Genomic DNA, 8,691 nt, shown 5'->3' with positions numbered 1-8,691 from the left:
AGTGAGGTAGGGAAGGGAACGGGAGGAGAAGAGGGGAAGAGAATGAGTAGACAGTATTTATTGCATTAATTAGAGCACTGTGCACTGAGTAAGTCCAGCTCTCCTTGCCTCTGAATATGGATCATTACGCTTCTCTGTTTCTGATATTGATGATGACCTTCTGGTTTGCTTGGCTAGTGTAACGTGGGTGTGCGTGGTGCATGCTGCTTATAGGTGGAAGTGTGAAGAATTTGGTTCTCCACATTTCCTTCTGTCTGCTGCAATCGTAGAAGTGTCTGCTTAGAGCCCTGTCAGCTTGATCCGTGTGACAGTCATGAGCTGAGTCCCTCTGCCAACCTGCATTGAACATGTCATGTGAGCCAGGACATAAACTTTGGCTAAGGCATTGAGATACTGTTCCCGTAGCATAATTCAACTTACCTAATACAGAAATTAGGACCTAGAAAGAGGAAGCTGGTATAACAAAACTATGCAATAGGTGGCTTTGTCCTGACTGCTGAGCAACAGAAAAACTTGTCAGAGGCTAGAAAGGCCAAGATCCATATCAGATAATGGCAAGTCATTTGGTAAAAGTGTTGCTTGCCGTAACTTTGAACACCTGTAAATCAATAAAAGTCCAGCAGGACAATAGCATGATGTGCAAAGAATAGGAACAGTTTTTGTGTTAGTCTGGATCCTCTGGGGCCTGGATGTCAAGATGGGATGATGTGTGCAAGGGGAAATCCTTTTGAGAGGAAATGGGGAGGGAGCTGGGAGAGGCTGGGCCAATTCTCAGACCATGATATGAGTCTGATACTAAGTGAAAGAAAGTTCGGGCAAAACGCCCCAAGCCACCCTGCTATCTCGGGAAACTTCTGTAAGTCCTTGGCCAAAGCCGCCCTCAGAGATGTCTCATGGGACGGGCCTGCCCTAGTGTCCCCGCCATGCTTGGTTATTGACTGGGAGGCAAGGGCGACAGCTGGGGCCCTTGGTTTCTTTCAGACCCTTTGGTTGCAAGTCTCAAGACACACTCTTCTGGCCATCACTGTTAACGTCAAGATCTTAGACACACAACAAGACAGGTAACCGTCCTCATTCTAAGTGGCTTTCAGAGAACACAACATTTTTTTTATCCCTCACGTAGCTAAAATATTAAAACTATTTGGTAATAGACTGTTTGACAGAGATGGGAAAAACAGCACTCTCCTCCTTTAGTTAGGAGAATATAAATGGGTATAACCTTCTCAGAGACCATTTTTCATATCTTTCAAAATCATGCATGCGTATACCTCTGGCTTAGCAAAGCCTTCTTTCTAATCTCTCCCAAGGATACATTTGCATATGCGCAGGGTGTTCTGTCCCAAGATATTTACTTAAGCAGTGAGTATAATAGCTCAAGAGTGGGGAACAATGGCCATTGATAGGGAACTAATTCTGTAAAGTATGTCTATCCATAGAATTAAATACGTACCTTCAAAATAATGAGGCATGTAATGGTAAGGCACTCTCTCCGATTTAAATTTAAGTTAAAAAGGAGATACACCATTGGTTAAAGGTGCTTACCTTTGTGTTTTGAAAAGAAAAGGGGTCCTAGATATGCATGTCACTTGTATCTCTGGGTGACCACTTGAGAGGCAGATGGCATTGGTCGTCCCTGCGGGCACATCCAATGAAGGGGTATTTTAAGGGACAGGAGTGGAAAGGAGACTTAACTTTTCACTGTGTTTCTTTTTAGTATTATCTGAATGTTTTCCAATGAATATGGATGACCAATTAAAAAGAACAATTAAAAGATAAATAAAAATCACAGTTAAAAAAAATAAAGTTTCTCTCCCTTCTGCCACTCACAGCCACTATGTGTCAAAATGATTTTTTATCCTCCTGTCACATGGCCATGTAGAGCTGTTCTTAGCTGGCATGAGTACATATTATTAAATTGAAAAGGAAAAGAACTGAAATGTTATTTCAGCAACCCTGGAATCATGTACAAGGACAATTTTTGCTGTATTGGGAAGCTTCGCCTTTTACCAGGATCTGCCCTATAATGAACAGTGCCACCGCAATCTAGAGAAAAACCAGAATGCACTGTTATAATCAAGTTTGGGGACTTGACTTATTTTAAGCTTCCATATATTATTTGGCCAAAGATTTTTTTTTTTTAAACAAAACTATGCGTTTTTGAAGGTCACACAGTGTATGAAACTGATGGAAGCCCTGCACAGAGAACAGAGTGTGATGTACTTCACTGTTTTCAAGGAAAATCAGAACAAGAAATGTCACTTTTTTTTCTTTTTAAGAGGGCTTGGAAAAATGGTGGGGGAAAAAAAGAGGGGATGGCCATTATTTGTATCTTTTCTTTGAACATGTAGTCCAGGCTCTCATCTGCATCTCTGAGCTATGGTATTCCAGAATTACCTGAGTGAAGGGAACTCAGAGACCTTCTCTTTTTCTATCTCATTTTAGTTTCTTAATTTAAAATTTTTTAAAAATTTATTTATCTTTAAAAAATATTTTTGGAGCGCCTAGGTGGCTCAGTGGGTTAAAGCCTCTGCCTTCGGCTCAGGTCATGATCTCAGGGTCCTGGGATTGAGCCCCGCATCGGGCTCTCTGCTCAGCAGGGAGCCTGCTTCCTCCTCTCTCTCTGCCTGCCTCTCTGCCTACTTGTGATCTCTCTCTCTGTCAAATAAATAAATAAAAATCTTTAAAAAAATATTTTGTTTATTTATTTGACAGAGATAGTACAAGCAGGCAGAGCAACAGGCAGAGGGAGAGGAAGAAGCAGGTTCCCTGCTGAGCAGGGAGCATGATGAAGGGCTTGATCCCTGTTCTCTGGGATCATGCCCTGAGGCGAAGGCAGCCACTTAACCGACTGAACCATCCAGATGCCCCCACTCTCATTTTATAGATGAAAAAACTGGAGCCCAGAGAAATTGAGCACATTTTCCAAGGTCACACAGCCAGAAGTTCCCCGTTTTCAGCATCGGAATACTCAATGTTAGCATGGCCCCGCCTTTACACATGCAAGGTCCCTGACCACTTCCGACCACACTCCCCAGAGGCTGAGAAAGTCCTTCAGGTGGGCACCTGGGTATGCTCTTTTTCCCATCTACACTTAGGCCTTTCCAGAAAGACTCTCTGTTGGTCCACATTTATTGGTAAAACCAGATAGCAAGATGGGCACGAAGACTTGAGATTGCTCCTCATTCTCCATTCTAAAATTTATCTTGAGCACTCTCTGCCTTTTCTCTTTTCACGATTACCATATGAGTATTGATTTTAATTAGTTCTGTCTATTAAGATTCCCCTTAGGTTCAGAAGCCAGCCTGGTAATTAACTGTTCAGCTTGCTTCTTACTGGCAGTATTGTTAGGTGAGTTACTGCTGTCCTCAGTCACAATCTAGGATCGATGCTCTTCTATGGATCCTCCCTCAAAAGTTCAGATGGGGATGGAGTTCCTGTCTTAGGCGGTTTTCCCTGTCTTGTTACAGACGTGGGAGTATGGAAAGGTGGCTCTCACACTGTATGACCCTTTTCCTGTTCATTAAGGCAGATACCCTTGTATCAGGGTCTCCAAATGATGTGCATGTTGTTGCCAAGAACTACAGGGACGTCCAGATGTTTTGCAGCTTGCCCGATAAAAAAAAGCTCATTATGGCATAATACCAAACCTCACCCTTTTGTATTTTGTGAATAGACCTGGTACTTCGTTGGGTGGAGTAGGGCTTGAAGCAAAAGTTTACAATCAGTTTTCCCTTCTGCTTTCATTCCACCGTGGAATCTGGGAAAGGTATAGAATGCTCCCCAGTAATTTGTGGGATGTGTGAGATCTGATCGCCCAGAAAATGTGTGTGGTGTTTAAAGTTTTAGAATACACATTTTGAGGCTCAACTCCCAAAGTCGATTTTCTGTGCATATGCAGATTTTACTGACCAAGTTGTATTTGGGTTTGTAGTTCTGATAGAGTAGGTGTTTGGGATAATGATGGTAATTCTGGACTTTGTTTACAGACAATCAGTTAATAATTGGGTGAGAGCCATGACAACAGTCCTTTCAGATTAAATCAAAATCCCTCCCGTTTTCTATTATTGAATACAATCCATTATTTTTAATGAAACAGCTCAACGGTTTAATGTGTTCTTAGTGATGTTTAGCAACTCTGGATTTGCTGATGAGACTACAGAATTCTCTGTGTTCACCTGAACAAATAGTGAAGGTGGAAAATGTCCAGGTCCATCTTATCCTTAGGTGCCAAGTGCCTTTCTTTTCCAAAGGCCCTTCCCTCCTTCAGTGTCCTGTCTGCCTCCCAGACTCTCTCTTGGGTACCTTGAAACCTTTGCAGTCACAGTTTTTTTCCTAATGTTAGTAGCCAAGGCTGTCACTCAAAGCTGAGGCTTTACTTCCCTTGTGACTTTTTGTTCTTGCCTGGTCAATCTGGGAGAGTTTGAACTACATGGAAGTTGAACTCTCATCTTGAGGCCCAAAGCCAGAAATACTGGTTTTGAGGGAACTCAGAGTCATCATTATAAACAATTATATAACCAGAGGAGTATCTTCTCTCATCTGCTCCTGATAATATTTTTAACAACTGTCATACGGAAGGCTGAAATGAGACACTTTGTGTCCTTTGTCTTATGTTTAGCAAAATATCACCGGACAAGAAAAATAGAGCAGTGCATTAAAACATGCATTGTTAGTGCAGTTAAGCAATTTACTCATTTGATTATTATTTACTGAGTGCATAGTATTTACATACTGACATCATGAGGTATATAGAATAAACTCTAGGTTTCCTGCCCTCAAGGAGACTCTATCTAGGAGCAATTTAGTCTGATCAAAGACATAGAGCTGTCTGTGAAGCCCATGAGTCAAAGTGGACCAGTGGCGAGCCTGTGAGCAGCTATCACACAAATGAGCCAGAGGAGAAAGAGTATTCATGTACTCAGCTCAGAAAAGACTTGGGTCACATGTAACTGCGTGTAGGAACATGACTCACAGCTGGATTTTAAGGGCAATTATGCAACTATGACAATACTAAGCAAGATCTGATTTCCCCTTAGACTCGAGTCCTGAAAAATAGGAATGTGTTATCTATCTCCTTTCACAGCAATGCTTAATGATGTGTCTGTGCAACAGCAGAACAATTCTTTAAGGGGGAAATTGAGTGACAGTCATTGACAAAATTTGCTGGGAATTAATTTTCTGCAGTTCCCTAGTGAGCACATGCATTTTATATTTCAAGATCATTGTTGCAGATGAAAGAAATGTAGGAAAAATGGGGCTGTATTCGATTCATGTTAAACATAATACTTTATACATCCAGGGGAAAAAAAATGTTCATCTTTGCTCCAAAGAAGGTTATATGGAAACTAAAGTTGCCAGTAATGAAACATTTAATGTTTGAGTACTAACCCACCTTGAGATGGTTTAATACTGTTACATTCTGAGGCCTGATGGCTTCAGGTGTGTGATGTATGGTTATTTCCAATGTTCCCCTTCTAGAAGATGGTGCTCCTGGGAAGAATAAACAGGATTAGGAAATAATTTTTTTTAAAGCAGCTTTTTTTTTAAAGTTACTCACAGTTTATCCTCTGAAAGAATTGCTTTAGAGGAAAAAAATAGGATGTGAAATAGAGTCTACATGCAAGTTTGGTATTAACAAATGACCCCAAAATAAGACAGTAGTTCAAAGCATACCTCTGGAATCAGACTGCTGGATTGGGTTCGAATCGTGGCTTTGACACTCATTAGCTGTGTGATTCTGGCCAAGTTAGTTAACCTTTCTGTGCCGTAGAAGGTCTATCTCATAAGGGTTTTGTGAGAATTAAATAAATTAAACTTATTTATTATGTTATAATAATAACTATCTCATAAGGGTTTTGTGAGAATTCAATTAAGTTAATAATAACTTAGATCTGTTATGTGATCTGTGTGATCACATAGATCCGTTCATAGATCAGTTATAGATCTGGTATGTGTTTAGCACACTTTGGAAATAGTCCTCAGCATTCCTGCCTTCCAGCAAGTGCTCAGAAAGTACCATGTAGTCGAACTTGAAACTAATGTAGCATTGTGTGTCAGCTATACTCAAATAGAATAAAAATAGTTGAAGAAGTGCTGTGGTTGTGGTTGCCATTAGCACAGAGCGTAGCCATCCGCTGTTCTGTCGTGCCAGGGACCAGCAGGCTTCAGGTCTGTCAGTGGCTGCTCAGCTTAGTAACCCCAGAAACATGTGTTGTGGCCATAGAAATGGTGAAGATTCCGTATGTGAGGCCCTAGGCTGATGCCCGAGACCTCTGCTGCTTCCCCAAATGCTGCACGTTGGATAAATTTCCCTTTGTTTACTTGGTATATAATTTATCCCCTTTCCAAAAAGAAATCAAAGTGTTGATGAGGGGCCTCAGTCCTCCAGCTGCATTGGCATTTCCTGGCGGGCCAATTTACCGTTGTGTACAGAGACCTCATTGTTCTCTGCCACTAAATGTGACACAATCCTTTTCTTGTTGGAATCTGTGGCGGGTTTGGCGAGGGGGGAATTTCTGTTGAAAATTCTCCTGTGGGGTCTAAGGGATCCTCTTTGGCTTTGCATAGACTGTAGTTGCACTGATGTTGGAGGGCTGGGGGACAAAAGCGACCTCCCATCCCACCAGGCCTGTCAGTATTTCCTTAGCACCTGCTCTGTGCAAGGGAGAAAATGCTCATCTGCTTTCAGAAGATCTGTTTCCAAATCAGAAAGCATCATATGTCAGATTTTCCCCATGTCAGGCCCCAGAATAGATCCAATGGAAAGTTTCTAAGTATTGTGTGGAAAAACACAACGAAACAGAATGTAAAACAGCGGTTTTCTCTCAGCCTCACCCGGTAGAAAATATCCAACCAAGTGTATCAGAGTACCAAGACTAGGGCAGCCCGAGAAAGCGAAAAGAAACATGGTGCCCACATCCCATTATTCTTAGAGGCTGTATGGAGACAGGCCATAGGACTGCCCTCCGTCCTTTGCCTCTTGGTTTGTGGTTTCTGTCAGCCCACCATTCTTTCCTGTGTCTCCACCCTAGTTCTTGGGGCATCCCGTGTTTTGGATTCCTTTTGTGGTCAATGTAAACCTTCTTAGGCTCTGTCCTTCTGCTGTCTTTATTCTCTGACAACAGAGAAATAAAGTATTACATTAGATGCCTCGAGGTCACTTTAATTCCAAGGTAGGCATGTGTATGCCTCTATGCATTTGTAGGAGTTGGGAGAGGTAAGGATATATATATATATATATATATATGGAAGAATGTGAGTAACTTTTATGCTGTTTCTAATTAATCTAGGCACTTTAGTTATTGGTTTTGTTGTTCCTCTGAATAAGCTAGAACTGTGAATGTTGACTGGATCTATTTCTATCTCCCTCCCTATCTATCTATCTATCTATCCAATCATCCATCCATCCATCCATCCATCCATCCTAAAACACAGTTTGTCCATTAGTCTACTGATGGGCCAATTCGATTATTTTCAAGGAAGAAATATTTAAAGAGATGTGCAGATGAAGTCAAAGTATGCCAGCCTGACTGGGTTAAAACAAATCACTATCGGGATATGGTAAGAAGAAGGTAAGGGAGAATTGTATCTTTTTTATTTTTATTTTTTTTAAGTTTATAAGTGAAAGCATCATGGGACAGTTATCTTGACAAAGAAAAATAATTTCACCCCAACAGTGTGTGGGGACATGTTCTTGGTATGTATCTCAGTGCTGACCCTACTTTATGCTCTTTAGAAGCCATGAAGAAAGGTCTCTTAGTCTTGCTTTCCCCATCTCTTTTCTCCTGGTCAAAGGGAGATTTTCCTTATCATCTGACCCACCCAGGGGCAGCTTCTTGGCCTGTATTTGCTGTGAGGCCCAGTGTCAAGTTTCCACTCCTCTGGCAAGGAATCAAGAGACCTGCCACATTCTAAAATTTAAAATCAGAACTGTCCTAGGGAATCCAGGGCCCAGAGACCAGGCACCTATGGAGGCTGACGACCCTCAGCCACCATAGTTGTGTCAAGGAAGAAGGGTACCTTTCAAGTGTCTTTTCGGCATGGAGTCCTCTCCTGATAATGGAGGACCACCATCCACGTGGCATTATTTCAGGTGTTGATAGTCTCTTTGTGGCTCTGACAGTTGGTTTGTGATATGGATATTATTTGATACCTGTGCATTGCCTTTTGTTGTTTACTGTGACTAGATCTACTCATTTAATTGCTAACTGTGTTTAGTCATACAGTTAAGTGGAGAGGGACAGAACGCAAATAATGAAACAATTAAGATATATGGGAGCAGGATTTAGAGAGAAATAAAAGGAAGAGTACTGGACTAGGAATTCCAGGGTTTGGATGTGAGTCCAACTTCCTGTGTCTCAGGGTTGGTCCAAGGATATCTGAGGCCCTGTTCATGCTTGGTTCATTCTGTGTAGTCGCTGGGTGCCTTTTCTCTCTTCTCATGTCTAACTACATTTTGACCCTCTTCTTTTGATTCCTTATAATTTTTCTATGTCAGGGGCGGGGTCAGCTCTTTCTTTCTTCCTCTCTTCCTCTTCCCTTCCCTCCCTCCCCTCCCTCCCTTCCTTTCTGTTCTTGTTACCCTTTATCAAGCTGCCCAAACAGGAGGGGGAAGTGAACTAGCATTTATTGAGGATCTCTTTTTGCCAGGAACTTAACCTGTATCGTATCACTGAATCCTTGAAACAATGC

Source organism: Meles meles, chromosome 3 (genome assembly GCF_922984935.1).
Source record: "Meles meles chromosome 3, mMelMel3.1 paternal haplotype, whole genome shotgun sequence".
In the NCBI taxonomy this organism is placed as follows: Eukaryota; Metazoa; Chordata; class Mammalia; order Carnivora; family Mustelidae; genus Meles; species Meles meles.
This window is presented reverse-complemented; position numbering follows the sequence as displayed.